Below are 13,804 nucleotides of genomic sequence, written 5' to 3' on the forward strand. Positions count from 1 at the left end.
AATGGTGCCCTCTGCTGAAGTGGGGTCTAATATTATATATTTTTGTAGGGCTTCCGTTAACCTGGCTAGAAATTGTGTCAGGTTTTCGTCTAGTCCTTGAATTATTAAAGCTTCCCTGGTGGCTCAGATGGTAAAGCATCTGCCTGCAATGCGGGAGACCCAGGTTCGATCCCTGGGTTGGGAAGATCTCCTGGAGAAGAAAACAGCAACCCACTCCAGTACTCTTGCCTGAAGAATCCCACGGACGGAGAAGCCTGGTAGGCTACAGTCCATGGGGTCGTGAAGAGTCAGACACAACTTGAGTTATTAGCTGGAGCATATTAAAGCTGACGGCTGTATGTGCTGCCTTTTGAAGGCCCACAATGAGGCAAGCAACCGTATGAGTAATCTGGGCTGCCCGTCCCAATCTCCCTCCCTGAAAATCCCAGTAGGGATCATCTCGGGGGAAGCCGAGGCCCCTAGAGGCTCAGTGTTGTCAGTCCTGTGTGTCTCATCAGCGTGCGCCCAAGAGGCTTGCCCTAGTCGTCCCTTCTCTTCGGGGAGAGGAGTGGAGGAAAGGATGATGTAAATATCATGCCAGGTTAAGTCCTAAGACTGGGTAAGACACTTGAATTCTTTCAGATATATATCAGGGTCCGAGGAGAAGGAGCCAAGATGCTTTTCAATCTGAGATGGACGGGTGAGGGAGAATGGGGCTTGAACCGAACAGTGCCTTCTGTTCCAGCTGCTTGCCCTAAAGGGAGGAGTGGATCCGGGAAAGGAGAGGGGTCCTGCGGTGAAGTTTCCTACTTTAAAGTTGTTTGGACCCAGTACAGGGAGGGGATCTAGGGAGATCAGGGTAAAGCCTTGGGACCCTCAGGGTAGAGGGTAGGGCTGAGGTCTCAGAGCTTGCCTCCAGAACCAGCAGGGAGAGGTGTTGGGAGCTGGGGGAGAGAGAAATGGGAGGGTTCAGTTCAGTTCAGTCGCTCAGTCGTGTCCGACTCTTTGCGACCCCATGGACTGTAGCACGCCAGGCTTCCACGTCCATCACCAACTCCCGGGGACTGACCCTTAAGGAGAGCCAGGGTCCTCCCTTTCTGACGGGGTCTTTCTTATACCCCGCCAATGAAAAATTCCCTGAAGGCATGGTTAATTTTTAGCCTGTAGCTGAGTCCTAAAGTCACGTAGCCGGAGGTTTGGAATCCAATGGTCTCGTCACCTTGAGAAGGTAGGCACCAGCTGGAAGACAGAAGGTTGTTTGGGCAATTTGGTCAGTCTCAGGGGTCACCGTGATTCTTTGTTTGCAAGGCCAGCATCATGAGCCATTTCAACCATGAGTCCCCCTGGAGGCCCTATCAACAATAATCTTTGTTCAGATGGCCTGTCCCCCTTTGCTACCAACTTCTATGTATCCTGACCCATTTCCCACCACCTTGCACCTCATGCGGTGAGTTGACTCACTGGAAAAGACTCTGATGCTAGGAAAGGTTGGGTGCGGGAGGAGAAGGGGACAGCCGAGAATGAGATGGCTGGATGGCATCACCGACTCTGTGGACATGAGTTTGAGTGAACTCCAGGAGTTGGTGATGGACAGGGAGGCCTGGCGTGCTGTGATTCATGGGGTCGCGGAGAGTCGGACACAACTGAGCGACTGAACTGAACTGAACTGAACTAGAGCAGTTTCTCAGTGCTACCTGAGATGCTGCCCCCCAGGCCTGAAGTCCTGAACACTCCCGCAGAAAAAAAGACACTCTGCTTTCAGGTTGTGGCTGGTTTTTTTTTTTTTCTTTCTTTTTTTAGCCGAATTAGGTTATTACAGAGAGTTGAGTAGGGTTCTTTATGCTATACAGTGGATCCTTGTGGATGATTTTATAAATAGTAGTTTGTATATGTTAATCTGGACTTCCCTGGTGGCTCAGATGATTAAGAATCTGCCTGCAATTCGGGAGACCTGGGTTCGATCCCTTGGTTGGGAAGATCCCCTGGAGAAGCGAATGGTTACAGCCTCCAGTATTCTTGCCTGGAGAATTCCATGGACAGAGGAGCCTGGTGGTCCCTAGTCTATGGGGCCACAAAGAGTCAGGCAGGACTGAGCGACTTTCAGTCGGACACGACTGAAGTGACGCAGCAGCAGCAGCAGCAGCAAACCAGCTAATTCCTCCCTGCCCCCATCCTTTCCTCTTGGGAATTATAAATTTCTGAGTCTGTGAGGCTGTTCCTCTGTGGTAAAGAAGTTCATTTGTATCCATTTTTATATTCCACCTAGAAGTGGGCTTCCCCCTTAGCTGGTAAAGACTCTACCTGCAATGCGGGAGACCTGGGCTGGGAAGATCCCTGCAGAAGGGAAAGGCTACCCACTCCAGTATTCTGACCTGGACTGTACAGTCCATGGGGGTCGCAACACGACGAGTGTCTTTCACTGGACGTGATATCACATGATTCTTGTCTTTTCCTGTCTACCTTCCTTCAGTTAGGACGATCATCTCTGCTTTCTTCCCTGGGCCTGGAAATGGCATTACTTGATCCTTGTTGCTGTTTAAAGGGCCACAGGAAGTCTTCTATCTCTACACTATGATAACTGGAGTCTTACAGTTAGTCCGAGTTCCTGGTTGTAAATTAGAGTGGATTGTGAGAGTGGAAGCCAAAAACGTTCGTCTCTTTAATACTCGTTTTCTTTTAAGTTAATGCGCACTTTTTATTAGGGTAAATCTGACTTACAGTGCTGTGCCTCCCCGGGAAGCACGGAATCTTGCCCACTGTTACCCATGTGCGTGTCTATTCAGCTTTGGTTTATTTCCCATAGGTTATTAGAGCAGTTAGAACCCACCATTGGCAACGTAGGTCATGCTGATTATGTATTTTATATGTATTATCAGGATGGGGTGCCCCAGGTGGCACTAGTGATAAAGAACCCACCTGCCAATACAAGAGACATCAGAGATGTGGGTTCTGTCCCTGGGTCAGGAAGATCCCCTGGAGGAGGGCATGGCAACCCACTCCAGTATTCCTGCCTGGAGAGTCATATGGACAGAGGAGCCTGGTGGGCCACAGTCCATGGGATTGCAAAGAGTCAGATGCGACTTAGCAAGCATGCAGATACTAGAACAGACAACCAAAAGCTGTGTCTCCTTCCCACTTTTTTAAAATTAAGTATAACTTTATTTCTCATTATAGTAACCTTGATATACAAGTTGATATAGGTTGCAGGTATGCAAAATGATTTTTTAATTTTAAAAATACATATATGCATTCACATTTGGATTTTTTTCTCATATAAGTTATTACACAGTGTTGATGGAATATTCCCTTGGTATACCTAGTTCCTTGTGGGTTATCTATTTTATGTGGAATGATTATATTCAGTTCAGTTCAGTTCAGTTCAGTCGCTCAGTCGTGTCCGACTCTCCGCGACCCCATGAATCACAGCACGCCAGGCCTCCCTGTCCATCACCAACTCCCGGAGTTCACTCAAACTCATGTCCACAGAGTCGGTGATGCCATCCAACCATCTCATTCTCCGTCATCCCCTTCTCCTCCCGCCCCCAACCTTTCCCAGCATCAGAGTCTTTTCCAGTGAGTCAACTCGTCGCATGAGGTGGCCAAAGTAGTTACATCTAAATTTTTGAACTTATATCTTAACCTCTACATTTTCCTTTTTTAAGCATATCTTTTATGTCTCTGAGTCTTATGCATTCCTTAACTAACTCATTGGTGTGAAAGTTTAGGTTCCACCTATAAGTGATATGATAATTTTTTGTTTTTCTCATTCTGACTTTTACTTACTTTGACCGTCCTGAGTTTTGTCTGTGTTCCCGAAAACTGAATTATTTCATTCTTACTTCCGGCTGAGTCACGGGGCACTGTGTACACGTGTCATTTCTTCTTTATGTGTTTCTCTCTCCATAAACATTCTGTATGCTTCCACTTGTTATATCCTATGAAGTGTGGTCCATGGCGCACGTGGCTGCATGAGCCTTTTAAACATCTTGCTGTCTCTCCGGACGCTCGTTTGGAGCGGTTCTGCAGGCACCTATGGGGCACCTCCTGTCTCCTCCTAAACGCAGGTCCACGCTTCTCTTACAATGACTCGACGTTGACAAGCCTCCAGCGCCGTGACAGGGTTCCCTTTCCCTCATGTCGTTTCTGCCGTTTCTTTCTTTCAAATCTATCATCATGACCTCTCACATTGGTGCAGAGCTCTCTCCTGCTGTGATTTTGATTTTATGTCTGGCATAATTCACAGTGTTAGCCAGATTTCCATGGGCTGGTTTTTAAGCACTGTGACTAGAAATTTATTATAGGAAAATTTCTTCCTGATAGTCTGTCCTGTTTTTCATTATTGTCGCTTTGTTTCCCATGAAGATTTAAGAGCAGGTATCATTTAGAGCCCAGGATTCTGTGAATATGAAGTGCTCATGAACAACAGTTTTACGCTTGCTGTTTTGGAAAGGGCCACAGAGTGGCAGAATTACTTCATGACGTCCTCCTGTTACTATGGTAACCGGAGCCTTGGGTAAGTCCTGGATTCTCATTGTAAACTAGAGTGGAATATGAGAGTTCAGTTCAGTTCAGTCGCTCAGTTGTGTCTGACTCTCCGCAACCCCATGAATCACAGCACGCCAGGCCTCCCTGTCCATCACCAACTCCTGGAGATCACTCAAAGTCATGTCCACAGAGTCGGTGATGCCATCCAGCCATCTCATTCTCTGTCGTCCCCTTCTCCTCCCGCCCCCAAACTTTCCCAGCATCAGAGTCTTTTCCAGTGAGTCAATTCGACGCATGAGGTGGCCAAAGTATTGCAGTTTCGGCTTTAGCATCAGTCCTTCCAATGAACACCCAGGATTGATCTCCTTTAGAATGGACTGGTTGGATCTCCTTGCAGTACAAGGGACTCTCCAGAGTCTTCTCCAGCACCACAGTTCAAAAGCATCAATTCTTCGGCGCTCAGCTTTCTTCACAGTCCAACTCTCACATCCATACATGACCACGGGAAAAACCATAGCCTTGACTAGATGGACCTTGGTTGGCAAAGTAACGTCTCTGCTTTTTAATATACTATCAAGGTTGGTCATAACTTTCCTTTCAAGGAGTAAGCGTTTTTTAATTTCATGGCTGCAGTCAGCATCTGCAGTGATTTTGGAGCCCAAAAAAATAAAGTCTGACACTGTTTCCACTGTTTTTCCATCTATTTCCCATGAAGTGATGGGACCAGATGCCATGATCTTCGTTTTCTGAATGTTGAGCTTCAAGCCAACCTTTTCACTCTCCTCTTTCACTTTCATCAAGAGACTTTTTAGTTCCTCTTCACTTTCTGCCATAAGGATAGTGTCATCTGTATATCTGAGGTTATTGATATTTCTCCCGGCAATCTTGATTCCAACTTGTGCTTCTTCCAGCCCAGCGTTCCTCATGATGTACTCTGCATATAAGTTAAATAAGCAAGGTGACAATATACAGCCTTGACGTACTCCTTTTCCTATTTGGAACCAGTCTGTTGTTCCATGACCAGTTCTGACTGTTGCTTCCTGACCTGCATACAGGTTTCTCAAGAGGCAGGTCAGGTGGTCTGGTATTCCCATCTCTTTCAGAATTTTCCACAGTTTATTGTGATCCACACAGTCAAAGGCTTTGGAATATGAGAGTAGCAGCCACCAAACCTTGAATCTCATTACTTCTTGTGTTTTTTTTAAGTAATAAGTATTCTTTATTGGAGTAAATTCGACTTACAATATTGCGTTTCCTCTAGTGGTATGGAATCTTTTTCACTTACATTCTTGAAGGTTTGTATTTTTGTTTTTCACAATTAGGTTATCAGAGTGTTTAGTAAAACACCCTTGGAAAGGTGGATCCATGTTGATAATATATTTTATATATCTCATGGTTATAACTTAATCCCAACCTCATAATCCTTCCACCCACCCTTGTGCTAAGTTGCTTCAGTCCTGTCCGACTCTTTGTGACCCCATGGGCTGTGGCCAACCAGGCTCCTCTTGGCAAGAATACTGGACTGGGTTACCATGCCCTCCTCCAGGGGATCTTCCCGACCCAGGGATCGAACCCACATCTTTCTGTGTCTCCTGCGTTGGCAGGCAGTTTCTTCACTACTGACACGACCTCGTAGTGGGAGACACTTCACTCATCCTTGTGTGTTAGTCAATCAGTTGTGTCCGACTCTTTGCAACCCCTCGGACTGTGGCCCACCAGGCTCCTCAGCCCATGGGATTTCCCAGGTAAGAATCCTGGAGTGGGTAGCTGTATCCTTCTCCAGGTGATCTTCCTGACCCAAGGACCAAACCCAGGTCTCCCACGTTGCAGGCAGATTCTTTACCATCTGAGCCAGCAAGAAGGCCACCTGCCCCCACCTGGTAAGTTTGTTTCCTAAGACTGTCTGGTTATTTCATATGTAAATGAGTTCTTTGGGAAGAATTTCTCATTCCCACCTACAGGTAATATGATATTTCTTTTTCTCGCTCTGACTTCACTTGCTATGAATCTCTAGATTAATCTCTATTATTGCAAATGACAGTAGTTCATTTTGTCCTGGCAGAGTCATGATTCCGTTGTGTCCATGTATGACTTGTTCTTCATCCTGTCCTCTGTTCATGTACATTTTGATTCCTTCCTTGCCTTGGCAAGTGGATATCCTGTGAGTGTACTTTTTGGTGCATAATTTATTCACATTCTGATATCTCTGCCAGATCATGCGGCAGCTCTAGTTTTACTTTTAAAAGTTGGGTTTTATAGTGGCTGTTACCAACTGCATCCCACCAGCATCATAAACGTTTCTCCTTTTCTCAACCCGACTCCAGCATTTCCTGAATGCAGATGTTTTTGATATTGGTCTTTGTGAGTCTCTTTTGATATTGGTCTTCTCAATGTCTTGATTTTCGTATCCCTAATAATTTGCCTCCCTGAGTAAATTTTCATGTGCTGTTTATTTTTTTTAATGTTGTAAATTTATTTCCCTTTTGATATTTTGTTCTGATAGTTTGCCCTATTTTATATTCTTTTAATAATCACCTTTTTTTTTTTAATGCAGTTATCCTTTAGAGCCCAGCAAATTTTGTCAAGAGCCTTAGTGAAAGGATGACATTGGGGTTGTATTAATAGAGGGGAGTCTATCAGAACAACACCCAAAAGTTGCACCTTTTTTTCAATTTTTTAAAAATAAATATACTTTAAATTCTCATTGTTCAGTTCAGTCGCCCAGTCGTGTCCGACTCTGCGCGACCCCATGAATCACAGCACGCCAGGCCTCCCTGTCCATCACCAACTCCCGGAGTTCACTCAAACTCATGTCCACAGAGTCGGTGATGCCATCCAGCCATCTCATTCTCTGTCGTCCCCTTCTCCTCCCACCCCCAACCTTTCCCAGCATCAGACTCTTTTCCAGTGAGTCAACTCGTCGCATGAGGTGGCCAAAGTATTGGAGTTTCAGCTTTAGCATCAGTCCTTCCAATGAACACCCAGGATTGATCTCCTTTAGAATGGACTGGTTGGATCTCCTTGCAGTACATTAAATATATTTAAGTACTCATTCTACAATGTAAGGTGCTGTGAGTTATAGGTTTTCAAAATGTCTTCTTTCACTTTAAATATACATATATCTATTCACATTCGGACTTTTCCTCATATTGGTTATTATAAATTGTCAATAGAACTCCATTGATAGGCCCTTGTTGAGTATTGATTTTGTATGGAATGATATATTTGTTGCATCTACAGTTTTGACTTCATCCCTTGCCCAATTCTCCCTCCTTTAGAAAGCACGAGCTTGTTTCTTAAGTCTCTGAACATGCTTCTGTTTTCTTAGTTAGCTCACTGGTGTGCATTTGTAGGTTCAACTATGCAATATGACATTTGTGTTTTTTCCCGATTCTGACTTCACTTACTTTGATCCTTAGTTTGGTCCTGAAAACGTCATTGTTTCCTCCATTTTTTGTGGCTGAATCGTATTACATCTTCTTTATCCACTCACCTCTGCAGATGTGTTTTGTTGGACGTTGTAAACTCACACTTGGCTGCACGTGCCTTTTCCAACTCTGGCTTTCTCCTCACTCTTCAGTGTGGCTCTGCAGGGTTTTTATGTAGGTCTATTTTTATCACTTGAGGGCAGTTCCATACTTCTCTCCACGTCACAGACGCCATTCCAGGATTCCTTTTCGGACACTCATTCTTTGTAGATGTTTCACGACGGCCTTTCACAGTGGGGCCAAGTCATGCTTCATGGAAGGTGTGACTTGCACGTCTGTCACAATTCACAAAGTTTCCAACTTTTCATGGACTCTCTTTTTAAACAGTACGAGCTGAATGACTTTAGACATTTTCTTGATCGTCAGCCCAGTTTTTACGATTTTCAGCTTATTTCCCTTAAACGTTGTTGAGGTGCAGGTACCATTTAGAGCCCGGCGGTCCTTGGAATATGAAGTCACCATAAACAGTGGTTTCGATGTTGCTTTTTCGGAAATGAGCCCGGGGCGACAGAAGGTCTTCATGCTCTCTTGTTCCTCTGGTGTCTGGGGCTTAAGGCGCGGTGCTGCTGGCTGTAAACTAGAGTGAAATGTGTGAGCGGAAGCCACCCCAGGCTTTCATACTTTTTCCCTCCAAAGTAATGTGTATTTTTTATTAAAATGAAAGACTTACAAATTTGTCTTTTTTTGTAGGTAGCCAAATCTTATTCAGTTCTATTTATATTTTTATTGATTTTGGAGTTTTTTTCACATGTAGGTTATTATAGAACATTTAGTACACCCCTTTCCAAAGTTGGTCCATGTTGATTATTTTTATGTAGTTGTGGATGTCAGTTACTTCCTTCTTCCTAATCCACCCCCTTTCTCTCCACCACTTGCCTTTGGTGACCACAGGTTTGTTGCCTTCGACTGTGTATTTATTTCACATGAAAGTAAGCTTCAAATAATGAGTGCCTCTTTCCCACCTGTATGTGACATCGCACAATATTTTCTCTCAGTCTGACTTACTTTACATTTTCCTGGTGGCCCAGACGGTAAAGAATTTGCCTGTAATACAGGAGACCTGGGTTCAGTCTCTGGGTCGGGAAGATCCCCTGGAGAAGGCAATGGCAACCCACTCCAGTATTCTTGCCAGGAGAATCCCATGGACATGGCGGGCTACAGTCCATGGCGTCTCAAAGGGTTGGCTGAGCAACTAACACTTTCACTTTTTCCTTCGTTTATTTAAGCCCCTGCAAATGGCATGCCTTCCTCCCTTTAGGCAGTCATATTTCGCTGTAGACGTGCATTGCTCTGTTCATCCATTCATCAGTCCGTATATGCTGCGCTTACTTACTTGGTCCGTGTCTTGGCTGTTGCTTATGCACCACTGTAGTGCATGCTTGATTGCACAAGTTTTAGAAAATGCAGTTTCCTCCACATATGCTCTCATGAGTGGGACTGTCAGATTATATGGTAGGTCTGTTTCTTTGTTTCAAACGTACATCTAGGGAAGTCCTCATAATAACTGTTACCAATAAAATTGTACCAGCACCTAAAGCGTCTTTTTCTTTCCCCTTACTAGCATTTCTTGTTCGTAAATTTTTTTGAGAGTGATGTTTTTGACTTTTCTATGGCGATATATCATTGTGTCATTTTGATTTTCCTATATCTAATTCTTGAGGTCATGTCATTTAGAGCTCAAGTTTTCAGAATATTAAATACTGATGAGCAAGAAGTACTGTGGTTGCTGTTTTGGGGTGTGGCCACAGGGTGGCAGGATTTCCTCATGCCCAAAGTGGTTAGTAAACTAAGCCTTCAGAATCAAGAGAGTCTGATGGCTGAAAAGGTTTGAAAGATCCCATCAAGTATCTAGAATCAGGAGTATTTGACCTGCACTCTACGGGAACATTTTAAGATCCAGTAGTTTGTTTTAAAAGATGCTTTTTTTCCTTGGAAGGAAAGCTATGACAAATCTAGACAATGTATTAAAAAACAGAGACATCACTTTATTGACAAAGGTCCGTCTAGTCAAAGCTATGGTTTTTCCGGTAGTCATGTATGGATGTGAGAGTTGGACCATAAAGAAAGCTGAGTGTCCAAGAAGATTCTGGAGAGTCCCTTGGACTGCAAGGAGATCCAACTAGTCAATCCTAGAGGAAATCAACCTGGACTATTTATTGCAAGGTCTGTTGTTCAAGCTGAAGCTTCGATACTTTGGCCACCTGATGTTGAGACCCGGCTCATTGGAAAAGACCCTGATGCTGAGAAAGATTGAGGGCAGGAGGAGAAACAGGTGGCAAAGGATGACATGGTTCCATAGCATCACTGACTCAGTGAACACGAGTAACTCTGGGAGACAGTGGGGGGCAGAGGAGTCTGGTGTGCTCCAGTCCATGAGCTGCAGTCAGAGACGACTGAGCAACTGAACAGCAACAGTTTGTTTTCCACTTGTGAGAAGCTAGGTAAAGTAGTTTCCAGGCAATCAAACCCAACTTCGTAAAATCTATATGTCCAGCCAGGGTCACTGGACAAATTGCTTTAAGGCCAGTCCCAGGCAGACTTCTGTAAAACCCTAAAAGCATTTTATGTGCTCAACTGCTGAGCGTCCAACTCTGCAACACCATGGACTCTGTATGCCAGGCTCCTCTATCCATGGAATTTTCCAGGTAGGAATACTGGAGTGGGTTGCCATTTCCTCCTCCCAGGGATCTTTCCAACCCAGGGATCAAACCTGCTTCTCTTGCATCTCCTGAGCTACCTGGGAAGCCCGAAAGTATTTTGCTGCTGCTGCTAAGTCACTTCAGTCGTGTCCGACTCTGTACGACCCCAGAGACGGCAGCCCACCAGGCTCGCCGGCCCTGGGATTCTCCAAGCAAGAACAATGGAGTGGGTTGCCATTTCCTTCTCCAATGTGTGAAAGTGAAAAGTGAAAGTGAAGTCGCTCAGTCGTGTCCAACCCATAGCGACCCCATGGACTGCAGCCTACCAGGCTTCTCTGTCCATGGGATTTTTCAGGCAAGAGTACTGGAGTGGGGTGACATTGCCTTCTCCAGAAAGTATTTTATTACTGGATAATTTGGATCTACAGAGAGGCAAAGTCTCTTTTTGTTGTTATTTGTAAATTTTTCTTTATATAGCTCTATTTAAATGACTTTGTGCTCTTCTAAAATGACTTTCTGATGACAATGGCCTTGCTTTATGAACTTGTGCACCGAACTATTTTGTTTTCTAGGGTAGAGTCCACCTGCCAATGCAGGAGACACTGGTTCAATCCCTGGATTGGGGAAGAGCCCCTGAAGGAGGAAATGGCAACCCACTCCAGTCTTCTTGCCTGGAGAATCCCAGGGACAGAGAGGAGCCTGGTGGGCTGTCTATTTAGACGTAACTAAATAGCAGCAATTTTGTCTTCTGCCCAAGTGTGGTTTGCTGCTGTTTGCTGTTTAGTCACTAAGTCGTGTCTAGTTAAAAAAGCAAGCACACCAGCCAGCCAGTGAGCAGTTTTTTAAACAGGCTGCAGGTGCCATCTGCTGCCCCACCTGTAGAAAAGGCCCAAGGAATGTAGTTGGCCTTATTGCGCCAGAGGAACTAGAGTATCATGGCAAGTTAGACTCGAATTGTCTTCACATCTAAGTATCTTCCAAGTTATATTCTGTCTGTAATGAGTTACGTAGTTATATTTTATGCTCTCTTACCGACATTCTTCAACCTCTGGTTACAGAATAAGACATTGAAAATTATTTAAAATTATAAGACAGTGTCAGGTTAATGTGCTTTCCATTAGATCCGGATTACCCAATGCCAAAATGCTTTCCGGGTTCTGGAACAAAAATGCTCTTTACCACTTCAACTCCTGGTAATGACCAAAAGCCCAGAGCACCCTGAGCAGCAGCTCCTACTGCAGACTCGACTGCATTTATTTTACAGCGTGTTGAACCGTGACAGAAAAAGAGGAAGCTCTAAAATAGTGGAAGCTTTCAGGTATGCAAAAATTGTTTCTTTTTTTTTTTTGTATGGTTTTGGTGTTTCGTTTTTCATGGAACATCCATGATAGAACAGGCCCAGACTGATTTTTGAGAATAAAATGTACATTTTCTTCTCCTGAGAGAATACTGTCTGCCAAGTTAATTAAAACATGTCTTTTCTATGAGTTTGGCATAAATTATGACTTGCTTTGGACAAATTGATTTCCAGACTGGCTTAAACCCAGAGAGTGCTCAAGGAATGTTCTAGTGACTGGAGCAGACAGCAGTGTGCACCCAGGGTTTTGTTATTTGTGGGGCATGTGTGTTTGTCTTTAAGCCTTAAATGGAGATCTGTTCTTCTCTCCCATATAACTTACCATTTGTTTGACTCTGAAATGTACTGTTTAGTCTTTATGATGAGCTGGTTCTGTGCAATCTATATGGAAAGTGATTTTTTAAATACAAACAACATACACTGTTGATCAAGTTCATCCTGCATTAAAAGTACCTAAAAAACTGGATAATTTAGAGTGAACGTAAAATGTCTCTTTCGTGCCCATCAAGTTATGTGGTTCATTATTCCTTCAACTTTTTAGAAACATTTTCACATACACACTTATTTACACACAGCCTCACATTTAGCTTCTGTCAAACGCTAGTATGACTTTGAGGTGTCACTACGTCCCGTGTGAGGGGTGGTTTTCCCCCACTATTTGATAATTTGATAATAGAATATAAAGAGCGTTCTTTAGAACCTCGTGATTCTGCATAGCCACATCCAGGTTCAGATCTCGTTTCTATCTCACGTCCCTTGGCCACTCATGTATAATTTAAAAGCTTCTATTTTCTCCGAGATAAATTTTCTTTAAAGTGGATGCGTAAAGCCCAGTCCATCAAGCACTTTTTGTAATTTCTTAACATATTCTATAATCTTGTCTCAAATTCCTTAAAACTTCGAGCAGTAGTTATGTCTGATTTCCTGCGACCCCATGAGACTGTAGCCCCCTGGGCTCCTCTTCTGCCTGTGGGATTTTCCAGGCAAGAATCCCGGAATAGGTTGCCATTTCCTCCTATGGGGGGATCTTCCCCACCCAGGAATAAACCATGTCTCCTGCATTGACATGCAGATCTTTACCACTGAGCCACCTGGAAAGCCCACATGAACATCATTACAGAGTAACTGAACACACCAGTCAGAGCTGATGAACATTACAGATTGTTGTTCAGTTGCTAAGTCATATCCAACTCTATGACTACGGACGGCAGCACACCAGGCTTCTCTGTCCTTCACCATCTCCTGGAGCTTGCTCAAACTCATGTGCCTCAAGTCAGTGATGCCATCCAACCCCTCTTGTCCTCTGCCATCCCCTTTCTCCTCCTGCCTTCAATCTTTCCCAGCATCAGGGTCTTTTCCAATGAGTCAGATCTTCGCGTCAGGTGACCAAAGTATTGGAGTTTCAGCTTCAGCATTAGTTCTTCCAAGGAACACTCAGGACTGATTTCCTTTAGGATGGACTGGTCGGATCTCCTTGCAGTCCAGACCTTCTCTACATCCTGAGGAAATATCGGTATCTTGGGATTATCACAGAGCCAGGCCCCTTCAACCATCTTTCAATCATCCATTCAGTAGTGACTGGAAGCCAACTACTCTTGGTTCAAGGAAAGAACCATGAACCAGACACCAACCCTGCTTTCATGTTTTCAGTCCAGCAGAGACATCAGATGGGAACTGACAATCTGGTGAACGTTGTCGTTCAGTCGCTGAGTCACGCTGACTCTCTTGCGATCCTGTGGACTGTAGCTTGCCACGCCCCTCTGTCCATGGGTTCTCCAGGCAAGAATACGGAGTGGATGGCCTTCCCTTCTGCAGGGGATTGAAACCCCCCTCTCCTGCAGGGGCAGACAGACTTT

Source organism: Moschus berezovskii, chromosome 26 (genome assembly GCF_049115385.1).
Source record: "Moschus berezovskii isolate FMDL1 chromosome 26, NW_MosBer_1.0, whole genome shotgun sequence".
In the NCBI taxonomy this organism is placed as follows: Eukaryota; Metazoa; Chordata; class Mammalia; order Artiodactyla; family Moschidae; genus Moschus; species Moschus berezovskii.